The 17,796-nt window shown below is 45.2% G+C and overlaps 1 protein-coding gene across 3 annotated transcripts in view; it reads right to left on the reverse strand.

Annotated features, from left to right (window-relative positions):
* Positions 1–17,115, reverse strand: part of SYCP1 (synaptonemal complex protein 1) — a 433,751-nt gene extending 416,636 nt beyond the window's left edge. For 2 of the 3 annotated variants that reach the window (XM_075850715.1, XM_075850717.1), the window contains exon 1: positions 16,953–17,115. The gene's annotated coding sequence lies outside the window, so the exon portion shown is untranslated. Of the gene's footprint in view, positions 1–16,764; positions 16,836–16,952 lie in introns of those variants that run through there. The other variant, XM_075850716.1, reaches the window with a different exon arrangement.
* Between the last annotated feature and the right edge of the window lie 681 nt (positions 17,116–17,796).

Below are 17,796 nucleotides of genomic sequence, written 5' to 3' on the forward strand. Positions count from 1 at the left end.
GTAGTTTTCGGCTGAGCTCTCACCTTTCTCAGAATCAAGGATACCCCACGAGGTGAGATTTTGCATGGAGCCCCAGATTGATGTCGATTGACAGTCATTTTGTATGTCTTCCATTTTCTTACTATTGCACCAACAGTTGTCTCCTTCTCACCCAGCGTCTTACTTATGGTTTTGTAGCCCATTCCAGCCTTGTGCAGGTCTATGATCTTGTCCCTGACATCCTTAGAAAGCTCTTTGGTCTTGCCCATGTTGTAGAGGTTAGAGTCAGACTGATTAAGGGTATGTGCACACACACTAATTACGTCCGTATTTGACGGACGTATTTCGGCCGCAAGTCCCGGACCGAACACAGTGCAGGGAGCCGGGCTCCTAGCATCATACTTATGTACGATGCTAGGAGTCCCTGCCTCGCTGCAGGACAACTGTCCCGTACTGAAAACATGATTACAGTACGGGACAGTTGTCCTGCAGCGAGGCAGGGACTCCTAGCATCGTACATAAGTATGATGCTAGGAGCCCGGCTCCCTGCACGGTGTTCGGTCCGGGACTTGCGGCCGAAATACGTCCGTCAATTACGGACGTAATTAGTGTGTGTGCACATACCCTAATTGTGTCTGTGGGCAGGAGTCTTTTATACAGGTGACCATTTAAGACAGCTGTCTTTAATGCAGGCACCAAGTTGATTTGGAGCGTGTAACTGGTCTGGAGGAGGCTGAACTCTTAATGGTTGGTAGGGGATCAAATACTTATTTCTCTGTGCACAATGCAAATAAATATATATAATTTTGACTATGTGATTTTCTGTTTTTTTTAAAATATAATCTATCTCTCACTGGTAAAATTAACCTAGCCTAAAAATTCTAGACTGTTCATGTCTTTGACAGTGGGCAAACTTACAAAATCAGCAAGGGATCAAATACTTATTTCCTTCACTGTACATACGACTTTATGATCTCTTTTGATTTCATTTTTTGGTAGGTGAAGTGACCAAACAATTGTGATTCTGGTATGGTTTATTATTATTTTCTTTTATGGCGTTCACCGCGCGGGATAAATAACGACATAATTTTGAAGTTCAGGCCGTTACGGACGCGGCGATACCAATTATGTATAGTTTTGTTGTTTATTTAATTTTATTAATAATAAAGGACTGATAAGGGAAAAAGGGGGATTTTTACTTTTATTTTCACACTTTTTTTTTTACTTTTTTGCACTTTTTTACTTTGTTCCACTAGGGAACTTGAGGGCTGGAGGCCCTGATCGCTATTCTAATACATTGCACTACATGCGTAGTGCAGTGTATTAGAGCTGTCAGCTACTCGCCGACAGCAAGAATAGTGGGTCCAGGACCCACTAGGCTTCCGTCCATTGTTAGGACTCTGGTTGCCATAGTAGCCATCGCCACCCTCTATCATGTAGCGGGCCGTCGATTGTGGTTTAACCCCTAAGAAGCTGCGATCGCTACCTTCTAAGGGTTAATCGGTGGGGACCTCTGCGATCGGTCCCTGCACACTGAGCTGTGATAGCTTGCAGTCAGAAACAGCAGGTATCACAGCTCAAACACGCACCGGGGAAAGATGGTGCCATGTTAACTCAGGTCAGTACCATTACTGAGCTGAGCGCGAATGATGCGCTCAGCACGACGTAATAGTACGGAGCTGAGCGGGAAGGGGGAAGGCTGTAATTTTTACCGCAGGGTGAACACCGTAAAAACAAAACCCAAAAACCTTTCAAAAAAAACACACAAAAAAACACTTTGTTCCATACCACCATGCAAAATCTTAAAATAGTTTTAGGGCATGTTCACACAGCATGTATATGCTGTAGAAAAGCATGTAGCGTATATGACCCTGAACACGCAGGGAAATCCGACAAATATTTCCACCAAATGGTGTGCATATATCGGGCCGTTTTTTTCACTGTGGAAAACGGGTGCTTTAATAATAAAAAAGTCCTATACTTACCTCGCTGAGCGTTTCCATAGCAACCCATCCCACTCCCAGCTGCTCTGAATGGCTGCAGCAGTCACTTGTGATGTCTTTACAGGGGGCAGTCCGGACAAAGAGCAGCCGGAAGAGCAGGGACCTGTGGACTTTGCAATAAATATGCAGCGTAATCACAGCAAATTCCACAAATAATGGCATTTGTTGCGGAATTTGACATCCCCATTGAACTCGATAAGGAAACTGCAAGAAATTTGCAGCGAAATCACAGCATACATTGACATGCTGGAGATTTATAAACAGCACCTCAAATCAATTTATGCACGTGTTCTGTGCGTAATTTTTCCGCAGTGTGTTGATTAGATTTGTTAAAATTTCATCCACTTTGCTGCTACTGCAATAGGCTAAGGCATCATTTACACGAGCGTAATATACTTTTCACGCATGTCGTACGCACTTATATTAGTCTATGGGGGCATGCAGACAGTCCGTGAGTTTTGCGCAGCGTGAGTCCGCTGCGTAAAACTCACGACATGTTCTATATTTCCCCATTTTTTGCGCATCACGCACCCACTGAAGTCAATGGGTGCGTGAAAACCACGCAGGTCGCACGGAAGCACTTCCGTGCGAACAGCGTGATTCGCGCAACAGCTGTCAAACTCTGAATGTAAACAGAAAAGAACCACGTGCTTTTCTGTTTACAAACATCCAAACGGAGTGTCATAATGATGGCGGCTGCGCGAAAATCACGCAGCCGCGCATCATACACTGATGACACACGCAGCTGTTAAGTGCCTTTTGCGCACGCAAAACGCCGCATTTTTTGCGTGCGCAAAACGCACACGCTCGTGTAAATCAGGCCTAAGTGTAAACATACCCAAAAACAGCACAAGCAGCCAAAAAGACTTGTGCAAGTTCAGTAGATTTAGCAACTTTTCTTCCAAAGTTTGCTGGCGCAGAAAAGTCACTGGTCCTTTGTTTTTGTATTATAGGTGGATTTTTTTTTTATCTTTCTACAATCCTCTCTCGCTGAAGTGATGGATCATACTTTTTTTTGTTCTAGTTTGTTTTGTTTGTTGCTGTAAAAAAAAAATTCCAAATGCATCAAAAAGACAAAATTTGTGGAAAAATTATTTTTAGACTTTTGATGCATTTACTAATGTGTGGGTAGCTTGGCAGGAAGGGCGGGGCCACCTCCGGCCCGACACATTTAGGCTATGTTCACACGAGTATTTTGGGGGAGGAATATCTGCCTCAAAATTCCGTTTGGAACTTTGAGGCAGATTTTCCTCTCCCTGCACGCCGATTTTCGTGGCGATCTTCGTGCCGTTTTTCGCGGGCATAAAACAGCGCGAAATACGCTTTCTCTGCCTCCCATTGAAGTCAATGGGAGGTCAGAGGCGGAAGCGCCCGAACATAGGGCATGTCGCTTCTTTTTCCCGCGAGGCAGTTTTACTGCTCGCGGGAAAAAGACGCCGACGCCTCCCATTGAAATCAATACCCCGTGTGAACATAGCCTTACTATATTTTACACCAGAAACTGGCATAAATTTTCGAAGAAATCTATGCCAGCTTATGGCGCACGGACAGCAAAAGATGCAACAAATATATTAAAGAGGTGGGCACCTCTTAATAAATTAGTCGCATCTTACTCCTGCGGACTTCATACTACGACTGTCTGCCCCATTGGCTTACATGTTCTATATATGTCCAGGTGCATGCAAACAAAAAAAACATTTATGTAATATACGGTCATTAGGCTATACTCGCAGAACAGAAATAAAAAAAAACATCCGTTAAAAATGGATCAACGGTCAGTTTCATGGTCATTTTGCATCAGTGTGTCTGCAAATGTTCATCCATTTCCCGGCAGTCTGATCGGTTTTAAAGGCAGTTTGTCATCCTTTTGCCATCTGTTTTTCACAGCCGTTAAAAAAAACACAGATGAATTTAGTCAGGGATTTTTTTTGTCCGAACCCTCTAAAAAAAATCAGTGCCCATGTAGATAGTGCCAGTGCCCATTGTAAATAGTGCCCACTTAGTGCCAGTGCCCACATAGTGCCACAGTGAATAGTGTCCACATAAGTACGTGAATACAATAGAATCCCCTTGTGAGTGCCCGGATTAGTTTTTAACAGCCGTCACAAGGATGGTTTTCTAGGGAGCACAGGTAGTGGAGACTGAGAATGTGTTCACACAAACTTTGTGAAAGCTTTTCTGCTGTGGCTTTTCTGAGAATGATTTTACACAGTACTTAATAGGATTGTTAGGGAATTTATCAAGCACTTTTATGCCATTTTCCAAAAACATGTCACAGCCCCACAAATTTACTATAATTTACGCCAGAAACTTTCAGGCACACGGACGTCCAGATAAGAAATAGATTCTAATTTATAACATTTCCATGTGCTGGCCACTAGAGGGAGCAGTTCCCAAATTTGGGGTGGACACAAAATCCCCCTCCCTTCTTCTGGCTAGTGCCAGGAGAAGGAAGGGTTTGAATGTCTTCAAACCTCCTACACTGTGTGCCGCCATTGTCTGAGCGACTGCACAGTGTAGGAGGATTAGATACAGTGCTCAGCAGACAGTATCACACGAACATAATACACACGAACATACACGAACATAAATTACCTGCTCCTGCCGCCGCTGGTCTACGCTCCTCTTCCTTGCGCCTTCGCTTCGTTGAACATATGGCCGGAAGCCGCGGCTGGAAGTCGTCATCTTACTGTCCGGCAGCAGCTTCCGGTCCACATGAAAATGGCGCCGGATTTCGCTCTAAGAACGAGCTTCGTTTTGGTCTGTGTGGGAGCGGCGCATGCACCATTCCCACACAGACGGCGCACGCAACTGAGAATGGAACGGCTCCCGTTCGCATTCTCTATGGGGTTGTATGTGCCATATTCCATCTCTGTATGTGTCGTTAATCGACACAAAGATGAAAAAAAAATGGCGGCCTCCATAGAGAAGTAAAAGTCAGAAAACATTAAAAAGGAAAACATGAGAACACAATTAGATACAATTTTTGAAAATATTATATTAAAAGCAATATGATAAAAAAAAAAAATTCATGACACCTTCCCTTAAGACTGGCGTAAGGAACAACAGTCTTAATAAATCTGCCACTAAGGCTGGGTTCACACGAGCATGTTCGGTCCGTAAAGGATGGAACATATTTCGGCAGGGCCGCCATCAGGAATTTCAGGGCCCCCTACAGCTAAATTTTCTGGGCCCCCCTACCGTGGCACCGCCTGTTAACGGTACTCCGTCCAGCACTATATCATGGTACCCAGGGCCGCCATCAGGGGGGGTATTAGGGGTACTGATGTGAGAGGCCCAGCCAAACCTAATTGAAAGGGGGGCCCGGCAAACTGCCACGACTTGCCTTTGGTAGAAAAAAAACAGGCCTCTGCAATGGGGCCCGTTTTTTTCACCAAAAGAATGTCGTGAGCTGTGGGCCCCCCTTTCAATTAGGTTTGGCCGGGCCTCTCACATCAGTACCCATAATACCCCCCCCCTGATAGCGGCCCTGGGTAGCATGGGGGTCGTCATGGGGGCAGTCAAACACCGCCGCCCGTGCGACCGATCGCGCCCACCCGCAAACTCCCGCGCATGCGCACCCGCGACCGCCTGGAACCGCGCACCGAATTTTGAGGCAGATTTTGACCTGCCCACACTATCTTGCCGCGTTTTTTGCCCGCGGTGATTGAGGACAGCAGACAAAAAACGCAGGGAAAAATGCATTTTCTGCCTCCCATTGATTTCGATGGGAGGTCAGAGGCAGAACCGCGGCAAGAAAGGACGTGCTGCTTTTTCTTTTTTCCGCGACTGGCTCCCATTGATTTCAGATTAAATCAATGGGAGGCGGTTTTGGAAGTTGTTTGGTGCTGAGTCTGACGCAGTGTCAGACTCAATATCAAGGCCCAAAAACTCTGTGAACTGGGCCTTATTGTTAGGGCTTATTCAGACGAACGTGTAATACGTCCGTGCAACGCGCGTGATTTTCACACACCTCGCACGGACCTATGTTACTCTATGGGGCCGTGCACACTGTCCGTGAGTTTCACGCAGCGTGTGTCCGCTGCGTAAAACTCACGACATGTCCGATATTTGTGCATTGTTCGAGCATCATTCACCCATTGAAGTCAATGGGTGCGTGAAAATCACGCCCAGTGCTTCCGCAGCAGTATTAACTATGAATAAAAACAGAAAAGCACCATGTGCTACAAACATACAGAGTGTCATAATGATGGCGGCTGCGCGAAAATCACTAAGCCGCACATCATACGCTGCTGACACACGGAACGGTTATGGACCTTTTGCATGCGCAAAACGCCACGTTTTTGCGCACGCAAAAAGCACACGCTCGTGTAAATCCGGCCTTAGGGTAGGAACACACTAGGCATGAACACTGCGGATTTTATGCAACACATTTTATTGTGGAAAATCTGCAGCGTATTACAGTCGCAGCAGAGTGGATGAGATTTGAACAAATCTCATCCACACGCTGCAAAAAAAATGGACCTGCAGTGTGACTTTTTAAGCTGCAGCATGTCCATTTATTCTGTGGAATCGCCGCTCCTCTGTTGCAGAAATGCTGCGGTTCTGCCGCAAAAATCACAAATGAGAAAAAAAAAAGGCACTTTTTTAAATTTATAAAAAAGTTTAGACTTACCCCGGCCGTAGTCCTGGTGACGCGATCCTCTATTCTTAGCGCAGCTCGGCCTCCTGTCATGACGTTTCATCCCATGTGACTGCTGCAGCGGTCACATGGTCTACAGCGTCATCCCAGGAGGCGGGGCTACGTTCAGAAGAGAGAGACGCGTCACCTAAACTACGGCCAGGGCAAGTCTAAACTTTTTTTTTCCCTGCAGGATTCCCGCAGCGGACAAGCCTCACGAAACCTGCGCCACTATTTGGTGCGGTTTTGCTGTCGGAATTCCCTGCGGCTACCGGGGCGGATAAGCTGTGTAGTTTTACTCAGCATATCCGCCTAGTGTGTTCCTACCCTTATGATGTCGCTCCTGGAGCTGCTGCCGGTCTCTAAATAGGCAGTTGGTCCAGTAGAATTAGGAATTTATTTTTTTTGTGAACCAGCTTAAAAAAATACAAAACTTTTGTGTTAGGGCCTGTTCACATCACCGTTCGCCTCCGCTCCGGGGTTCCGTCTGAGGTTTCCGTCGGGTGAACCCCGCAACAGAAAGTGAAAGTGACAGCACAGCTTCCGTTTCCGTCACCATTAGCGCAGTCGACTGTGCTATTGATTCCGTCCGAAAACCAGCCGGAATGGTGACGAACGGAAACCATTAGCGATGTTTCCGTCACCATTGAGATAAATGGTGACTGAAACGGAAGCTGTGCTGTCACTTTCCGTTGCGGGGTTCACCCGACAGATACCTCAGACGGAACCCCGGAGCGGAGGCGAACGGTGATGTGAACAGGCCCTAACACAAAAGTTTTGTATTTTTTTAAGCTGGTTCACAAAAAAAAATAATTCCTAATTCTACTGGACCAACTGCCTATTTAGAGACCGGCAGCAGCTCCAGGAGCGACATCATAAGGAACACAGTAGGCGGATATGCTGAGTAAAACTCCACAGCTTATCCGCCCCGGTAGCCGCAGGGAATTCCGACAGCAAAACCGCACCAAATAGTGGCGCAGGTTTCATGAGGCATGTCCGCTGCGGGAATCCTGCAGGGAAAAAAAAGTTTAGACTTGCCCTGGCCGTAGTTTAGGTGACGCATCTCTCTTCTGAACGTAGCCCCGCCTCCTGGGATGACGCTGTAGACCATGTGACCGCTGCAGCAGTCACATGGGATGAAACGTCATGACAGGAGGCCGAGCTGCGCTAAGAATAGAGGATCGCGTCACCAGGACTACGGCCGGGGTAAGTCTAAACTTTTTTATTAATTTAAAAAAGTACTTTTTTTTCTCATTTGTGATTTTTGCGGCAGAACCGCAGCATTTCCGCAACAGATGAGCGTGGCGTTTTGTGCATGCAAAAGGTCCATAACAGCTCCGTGTGGCAGCAGCGTATGATGCGTGGCTGCGTGATTTTCACGCAGCCGCCATCATTATGACACTCTGTTTGTATGTTTGTAGCACGTGGTGCTTTTCTGTTTTCATTCATAGTTTATACTGCTGCGGAAGTGATGCGCGTGATTTTCATGCACCCATTGACTTCAATGGGTGCGTGATGCGCGAACAATGCACAAATATCAGACATGTCGTGAGTTTTACGCAGCGGACACACGCTGCGTGAAAATCACTGACAGTCTGCACTGCCCCATAGACTAACATAGGTCCGTGCGAGGCGTGTGAAAATCACCCGCGTTGCACGGACGTATTACACGTTCGTCTGAATAAGCCCTAACAATAAGGCCCAGTTCACAGAGTTTTTGGGCCTTGATATTGACTCGGACACAGCGTCAGAATCAGCACCAAACAACTTCCAAAACCGCCTCCCATTGATTTAATCTGAAATGAATGGGAGCCAGTCGAGGAAAAAAGAAAAAGCAGCGCGTCCTTTCTTGCCGCGGTTCCGCCTCTGACCTCCCATCGAAATCAATGGGAGGCAGAAAATGCATTTTTTGATGCGTTTTTTTGTCTGCTGTCCTCAATCGCCGCAGGCAAAAAACGCAGCAAAAAAACGCGGCAAGATAGTGTGGGCAGGTCAAAATCTGCCTCAAAATTCTTTAAGGAATTTTGAGGCAGATTTTTTTTCTGCCTGCAAAATACTCTGTGTGAACAGGGCCATACATAAACAGCACTTTGAGACACTTTACTCACTGTGTCAGAAGAGCTGCTCCCACTCCAGTCCTCGTCAGGCGATGTCTTCGGTCCAGATGTCGTCCTTCACCTCCAGGTTCCAGAAAATTGATCGACGAACTCCTGCCGCCGCGCAACAACTGGACTCCTCCCCCTCTCCTTACGTAGCTACGCTCTTGAGGGAGGCGGAGGTGGAGAAGGAGGAGGAGGCGGAGAAGGAGAAGGAGGCGGGCCAGCAGGTAAGTAGTCTGTGCGCCGGGGATGTTCGGGGATGTTCTTGTGGTGCGGGCACGAGCAGGTTGCGCGCCGGCACGCCCGGTCGTTCGCACGCGGGCGCGCGCCTGCGAACCTTCGTGCGCGCGCTTGTGCGGGCGCGCGTTTGCGGTCCAGCGCGCGCGCAAGCGGGCGGTATATTACGAGAGGGGGGCCCGCAGCTCACGTCGGTGTTTTACGAGAGGGGGGCCCGCAGCTCACGACATTGTTTTGGTGAAAAGAACAGGCCCCATTGCAGGGGCCTGTTTTTTTCTACCAAAGGCAAGTCGCGGCAGTTGCCGGGCCCCCCTTTCAATTAAGTTTGGCCGGGCCCCCTACAGTAGTACCCCTAATACCCCCCTGATGGCGGCCCTGTATTTCGGCCGCAAGTCCCGGACCGAACACACTGCAGGGAGCCGGGCTCCTAGCATCATACTTATGTACGACGTTAGGAATCCCTGCCTCGCTGCAGGACAATTGTCCCGTACTGTAATCATGTTTTCAGTACAGGACAGTAGTTCCACGGAGAGGCAAGGACTCCTAGCGTCGTACATAACTATGATGCTAGGAGCCGGCTCTCTGCAGTGTGTTCGGTCCGGGACTTGCGGCCGAAATACGTTCCGTCCATTATGGACCGAACATGCTCGTGTGAACCCAGCCTAAGGCTGGGTTCACACGAGCACATTAACGTCCGTAATGGACGGACGTATTTCGGCCGAAAGTCCCGGACCGAACTCAGTGTAGGGAGCCGGGCTCCTAGCATCATAGTTATGTACGATGCTAGGAGTCCCTGCCTCTCTGCAGGACAACTGTCCCGTACTGTAATCATGTTTTCAGTACGGAACAGTTGTCCTGCAGAGAGGCAGGGACTCCTAGCGTCGTACATAACTATGATGCTAGGAGCCCGGCTCCTTGCACGGAGTTCGGTCCAGGACTTCCGGCCGAAATACATCCGTCCATTACGGACGTTAATGTGCTCGTGTGAACCCAGTCTAAGTGTTGACAGGATGAACGATTGTACAGGACAGGGCTCTCGACCTCAAGTACCACCTGCACATCCTTGGAGCAACTTTAAAATATTAAATGGACGTACAGACACAGGGCGGTTTTTACTTGAATAGGAGCAGAGCTGCAGCACGGCCGATATACCGTGCCCGGAGCTATCTGTTTCCGGCACCGACTACTATAGTTATCGGACCCCCACCGATCATATACTGATGACCTATCTTGTAGATTGGTAACCAGTATGAAAAACCGTCCTGTGCCCGAACAACCCCTTTGGCTGTGTTCACACAGAGTTTTTTGCAGGAGGAAAATTCCTCCTGCAAAAGCTGCTCCAGACGTTTTTTGCACATTGGTTTGACAAAAACTCGCCAAAACACTCAGTGAGGCGTTTTTTTTTCCCTGTTTCTGACTGATTGGGAGGCATCTTCGGTCGGTTTTTGACGAGTTTTGCGTGAACAGGTCCTTTAAAGAGGCTCTGTCACCAGATTTTGCAACCCCTATCTGCTATTGCAGCAGATAGGCGCTGCAATGTAGATTACAGTAACGTTTTTATTTTTAAAAAACGAGCATTTTTGGCCAAGTTATGACCATTTTTGTAATTATGCAAATGAGGCTTGCAAAAGTCCAAGTGGGTGTGTTTAAAAGTAAAAGTCCAAGTGGGTGTGTATTAGGTGCGTACATCGGGGCGTTTTTAATACTTTTACTAGCTGGGCGCTGTGAAGAGAAGTAACATCCTCTTCTCTTCAGAACGCCCAGCTTGTGACAGTGCAGATCTGTGACGTCACTCACAGGTCCTGCATCGTGACGGCCACATCGGCAGCAGAGGCTACAGTTGATTCTGCAGCAGCATCAGCGTTTGCAGGTAAATCGATGTAGCTACTTACCTGCAAACGCTGATGCTGCTGCAGAATCAACTGTAGCCTCTGGTGCCGATGTGGCCGTCACGATGCAGGACCTGTGAGTGACGTCACAGATCTGCACTGTCACAAGCTGGGCGTTCTGAAGAGAAGAGGATGTTACTTCTCATCAGAGCGCCCAGCTAGTGAAAGTATTAAAAACGCCCCGATGTACGCACATAATACACGCCCACTTGGACTTTTACTTTTAAACACACCCACTTGGACTTTTGCAAGCCTCATTTGCATAACTACAAAAATGGTCATAACTTGGCCAAAAATGCTCGTTTTTTTAAAATAAAAACGTTACTGTAATCTACATTGCAGCGCCTATCTGCTGCAATAGCAGATAGGGGTTGCAAAATCTGGTGACAGAGCCTCTTTAACTCCTTATTATAGATGTGTGTATTTAATGAGGCACTGTTTCATTATAGCAGCTGTGTGTGCCACATTATATGAAGAACCACACAGTTGCGCTTTTGTCGCATTTTCCACATTAACTTACACCATTTAATGCATTTTATTCCATAAAAGCAGTCCTAAGAACATTTTCCATAACAGCAAGACAAGACGGCATACAAAAACCATATTAACCCCTTCCCTCTTTAGCCACTTTTGACCTTCCTGACAGAGCCTCATTTTTCAAATCTGACATGTGTCACTTTATGTGGTAATAACTCCGGAATGCTTTCACCTATCCAAGCGATTCTGAGATTGTTTTCTCGTGACACATTGGACTTTATGTTACTGGCAAAATTTGCTCGATATGTTCAGTATTTAATTGTGAAAAACACCAAAATTTAGCGAAAAATTGCAAAAATTAGCATTTTTCTCAATTTAAATGTATCTGCTTGTAAGACAGGCAGTTATAATACACAAAATTGTTGCTAATTAACATCCCCCATATGTCTACTTTAGATTGGCATCGTTTTTTGAACATCCTTTTATTTTTCTATGACCTCACAAGGCTTAGAACTTTAGCAGCAATTTCTCACATTTTCAAGAAAATTTCAAAAGGCTATTTTTACAGGGGCCAGTTCAGTTGTGAAGTGGTTTTGAGGGCCTTATATATTAGAAACCCCAAAAAAGTCACCCCATTTTAAAAACTTCACCCCTCAAAGTATTCAAAACAGCATTTAGAAAATGTCTTAACCCTTTAAACATTTCACAGGAATTAAAGCAAAGTAGAGGTGAAATTTACAAATTTCATATTTTTCTGCAGAAATACATTTTTAATACAATTTTTTTTATAACACAGAAGGTTTTACCAGAGAAATGCAACTCAATATTTGTTGCCCAGTTTTTGCAGTTTTAGGAAATATCCCACATGTGGCCGTAGCGTGCTACTGGACTGAAACACCGGTCTCAGAAGCAAAGGAGCACCTAGTGGATTTTGGGGCCTTATTTTTGTTAGAATATATTTTAGGCACCATGTCAGGTTTGAAGGGCTCTTGCGGTGCCAAAACAGTCAAAATCCCCCAAAAGTGACCCCATCTGGGAAACTAGACACCTCAAGGAAATTATCTAGGGGTGTAGTGAGCATTTTCACCGCACAGGTTTTTTACAGAAATTATTGGAAGTAGGCCGTGAAAATTAAAATCAACATTTCTTCAAAGAAAATGTAGGTTTAGCGATTTTTTTTCTCATTTCCACAAGGACTAAAGGAGAAAAAGCACCGCAAAATTTGTAAAGCAATTTCTCCCGAGTAAAACAATACCTCACATGTGGTAATAAACGGTTGTTTGGAGACACGGCGTGGCTGAGAAGGGAAAGAGCGCCATTTGGCTTTTGGAGTTCACATTTAGCAGGAATGGTTTGCGGAGGCCATGTCACATTTACAAAGCCCCTGAGGGGACAAAACAGTGAAAACCCCAAACAAGTGACCCCATTTTGGAAACTATACCCCTTGAGGAAATTATCTAGGGGTATAGTGAGCATTTTGACCCCACAGGTTTTTTGCAGAAATTTTTGCAAGTAGGCTGTGAAAATGAAAATCTACATTTTTTCAAATAAAATGTAGGTTTAGCTAATTTTTTTTCATTTCCACAAGGACTAAAGGAGAAAAATCACCATAAAATTTGTAAAGAAATTTCTCCCGAGTAAAACAGTACCCCACATGTGGTAATAAACGGCTGTTTGGACACACGGCGAGGCTGAGAAGGGAAAGAGCGCCATTTGGCTTTTGGAACTCAAATTTAGCAGGAATGGTTTGCGGAGGCCATGTTACATTTACAAAGCCCCTGAGGGGACAAAACAGTGGAAACCCCCCACAAGTGACCCCATTTTGGAAACAACACCCATTGAGGAAATTATCTAGGGGTATAGTGAGCGATTTGACACCACAGTTTTTTTGCAGAAATTATTGGAAGTAGGCCCTGAAAATAATAATCTACATTTTTTCAAAGAAAATGTAGGTTTAGCTAATTTTTTCTCATTTCCAGAAGGACTAAAGGAGAAAAAGCACCACAAAATTTGTAAAGCAATTTCTCCCGAGTAAAACAATACCCCACATGTGGTAATAAACGGCTGTTTGGACACACGGCAGGGCTTAGAAGGGAAAGAGCACTATTTGACTTTTTGAGATCACATTTAGCAGGAATGATTTGCGGAGGCCAGGTCACATTTGCAAAGCCCCTGAGGGGACAAAACAATGAAAACGCCCAAAAAGGGACTCCATTTAGGAAACTACACCTCTTGAAGAATGCATCTAGGGGTGTAGTGAGCATTTTGACCCCACAGATGTTTCATAGAATTTATTAGAATTAGGCAGTGAAAATAAAAACAGTCCTTTTTCTTCAATAAGACGTAGCTTTAGCGCAAATTTTTTCATTTTCTCAACAAATAAAGGAAAAAAAGAACCCAGCATTTGTAAAGCTATTTCTCCCGAGTACGGCAATACCCCATATGTGTTCATAAACTGCTGTTTGGGCAAACGGCAGGGCTCAGAAGGGAAGGACCGCCATTTGGAATGCAGATGTTGCTGGATTGGTTTCTGGGCACCTGTGGGCCCAAAACAGTGGAAACCCCCCAGAAGTGACCCCATTTTGTAAACTACACCCCTCAATGCATTTACCAAGGGGTGTAGTAAGCATTTTAACCCTGCAGGTGTTTTGTAGAAATTAGTGTGCGCTCAATGTTGCAGAGTGAAAATGGGATTTTTTTCCATAGATATGCCAATATGTGGTGCCCGGCTTGTGCCACCATAACAAGACAGCTCTCTAATTATTATGCGGTGTTTCCCGGTTTTAGAAACACCCTACATGTGGCCCTAATCTTTTGTCTGGACATATGACAGGGCTCAGAAGTGAAGAGTACCATGCGGAGTGGAGGCCTAATTTGGCGATTTACAAAGTATTGGTTCACAACTGCAGAGGCTCAGATGTGAAATAATAAAAAGAAACCCCTGATAAGTGACCCCATTATGGAACTGCACCCCTCAAGGCATTTATTAAGGGGTGTAGTGAGCATTTTCACCCCACAGGTCTTTTCCATAAATGAATGCGCTGCGGATGGTGCAAATTAAAAATTTATATTTTTCCCTAGATATGCCATTCAGTGGCAAATATGTCATGCCCAGCTTATGACGCTGGAGACACACACCACAAAAATTGTTAAAAGGGTTCTCACGGGTATGACGGTGCCATATATGTTGAAGGAAACTGCTGTTTGGGCACGCTGTAGGGTTCAGGGCCGAGGGAGCACCATTTGGCTTTTGGAGAGCGGATTTTGCTTGGTACTATATTTGTTTGAGTATTGCTGGTGTTTTATAATGTGGGGGTACATGTAAGCGGGGCGGAGTATATAAGGGGCATAGTCAGGTGGTATAAAAAAATAAAAATAATCCATAGATGTGTGTTACGCTGTGAAGCAATCCTTTCTGCACAGGCCGGTGTCGCACTGATAAATGGTGTCATTTCTTATCCCCCTTTTGGTCCACACTCCGCGCCTTTGTAGTTTGGGGAATTTTGCTGGGAAAGTATTATCCTGGTATAATACGGGCACCGTCGCTTCCATCGGATATGATTGGGCCCTCCCTTCCTGGTTCCCTAATTTTAGGTCCTTGATAAATCGCCTCTTGAAACAGAAGAAATGTTCTCCTCGGGCACAACTGCATATTTTTTTATTTCCTGACTTATTGGAGCCATAACTAATTTTATTTTTCATAGACGTAGCGGTATGAGGGCTGGTTTGTTGCGGGACGAGCTGTAGTTATTATTGGTACCATTTTGGGGTACATGTGACTTTTTGATCACCTTTTATCCTATTTTTTGGGATGCCAGGTAAACCAAAAAACGCAATTCTGGCACAGCTTTTTTTGTTTTTTTTTTATACAGAGTTCACCACGCATTATAAACTACATGTTACCTTTATTCTGCGGGTCAGTACGATTCCGGCGATACCTAATTTATAGAACTTTTTTATGTTTTACAACTTTTTGCACAATAAAATTACTTTTGTAAAAAGAATGTATTTTTTCTGTCGCCAAGTTGTGAGAACCATAACGTTTTAATTTTTTTGTCGACGGAGTTGTATGAGGGCTTGTTTTTTGCGGGACGAGCTATAGTTTTTATAGGTACCATTTTTGGATACGTGCGACTTTTTGATCACTTTTTATTGTAATATTTGTAGGGCAAAGTGACTAAAAAACAGAAACTCTGGTAACGTTTTTTACGGGTTTTTTTTACGCTGTTCACCGCGTGCAATAAATAATATAATATTTTGATACCTCCGGTCGTTACGGTCGTGGCGATACCAAATACATATGGTTTATTATTATTTTTCAATAATAAAGGACTTGATAAGAGTAAAAGGGGGATTGTGTGTTATTTGATTACTTGAAACTTTTATTGTTTTCAAACTTTTATTTTTTGCACTTTTTTTTACACTTTTTTATACTTTTTTTACACTTTTTCTCAAGTCCCACTAGGGGACTTGAAGGTCCAACGGTCAGATTTTTTTTTTTCTAATACATTGCACTACCTATGTAGTGCAATGTATTAGATCTGTCAGTCATTCACTGACAGCAAGCCGTTTAGGCTTCGCCTCCCGGCGGGGCCTAAATCGGCTTCCGTAATGGCAGAGCAGGAGACCATTGTGTCTCCTGTTGCCATAACAGCAGTCGCCAGTCCCGATTGCCTGTCAGGGCTGGCGATCTGCTTGTAACCGCTACGATGCAGCAATCGCTTTCGATTGCTGCATCGAAGGGGTTAATGGCAGGGATCGGAGCTAGCTCCGGTTCCTGCCGTTACAGGTGGATGTCAGCTGTACAGTACAGCTGACTTCCACCGCTGATGACGCCGGATCAGCTCCTGACCCGGCGCCATCTTGCCGGCAGCTACGGAAGCCGATCAGGCTCCGCCGCCGGGCGGATCTTGACCGGCTTCGGTGCTAGGCAGACCGGGAGGCCAGTATTAGGCCTCCGGTTGCCATTGCAGCCACCGGAACCCCGGCAATTTCATTACTGGGGTTCCGATGAGCTGCAAACACCTTAAGTGCAGCGATCGCGTTTGAGCGCTGCACTTAAGGGGTTAATGGCGGGGATCGAAGCTAATTTCGGTCCCCGCCGTTACAGTCGGATGTCAGCTGTAAGATACAGCTGAGATCCGGTGATGATGGGACCGGCTCAGCTTCTGAGCCGGTGCCAAACGTTTGACGTACATGTACGGCAAGATGCGGGAAGTCAGTACTTTCCATGACGTACATGTACGTCAAATGTCGGGAAGGGGTTAACAGGCAGTTTTTGGTGTCACATTCCTATCACTATAAATGCACCCTAATGAGTCTTTCATTGTATCCAATTCTGTTTCCTTGCCTCTAAAAACAGTAGAAAATTGGCATAATGTCCCGAGAAGTTGGACATGTGGTTATAGTCTATCTGAATAGAATAAAGCGGACTATACCGGGTGGCACACGCAAAGCTTCATTAGCTGTCACATTACTGCATGTATCTTCAGTCCCACAAACTATAAACTGGCAACAACTGCGTATAAAGCATCCCTTATGTACATAAAAAGAACCTTCACTATGACGTCATCGTTTTTACATCACGCTTTATGCATATAGTCTTTACGCCTCAGCTACAGCTCACCTAATAAAAAGTAGTAGAAGTGTTTCCCTCAACTCTTTACAATTTATAACAAGCCTCCTTAGCCGCACCAGTAATCACACCTATCGCTGGGCAGCACCGGCTTTACCGTCGTCACTAGACGCTCCAGCTAGAGGCGGGAAACCACAAAGCTGTGGCTGGGAAGCGCCGCTATCACAGACCAATCAGCTACTGAGAAGTCGGTTGTGTAGTATTATTACCCAATCAGCGTCTTTGTTTTCTGTACTACGTGAACTATCACCGGGCAGTTTCAGTGCCTCAGCAAGCACTATAGGCGGCTAGATAGTGTCGTCGTCTGTAATTCATTGTAATCTAAAGACGTTTGTCTGTTTTATATGATATTGTAAACCTATATACACGTGTTTTACATAGCAAATGCATAGAGAGATACACAGATTAAACAGATATGAGCTAGATGTATAGATTTATTGCTTTTGAGGGAATGTATCTGAACAATGTTAAAAAAAATGTTCAGGGACAATTTAGAACTGAAAAATTAAGAACGTGTCCCCCACTTTTTGCTCACTCTCTGCCATGATCATACCCCTGGGAAAACATTGGCCGCAGTGTTGTAACTATGGGGGTCGCAAGCGCGAAAGATAAACAAAATGTATACTTCTATTGATGTATACAACACATAAATATGTACAAGTGGGTCTTATTAACCCCTTATTGACCTATTTTGGACCTTAATGACCAAGCTATTTTTTACGTTTTTCAATCGTCGCATTCCAAGAGCTATAACCTTCTTATTTTTGCGTCGACATAGCTGTATAAGGTCTTGTTTTTTGCGGGACAAGTTGCACTTTTTAATAGCACCATTTTT

This window comes from Rhinoderma darwinii, chromosome 2 (genome assembly GCF_050947455.1).
Source record: "Rhinoderma darwinii isolate aRhiDar2 chromosome 2, aRhiDar2.hap1, whole genome shotgun sequence".
Classification (NCBI taxonomy): Eukaryota; Metazoa; Chordata; class Amphibia; order Anura; family Rhinodermatidae; genus Rhinoderma; species Rhinoderma darwinii.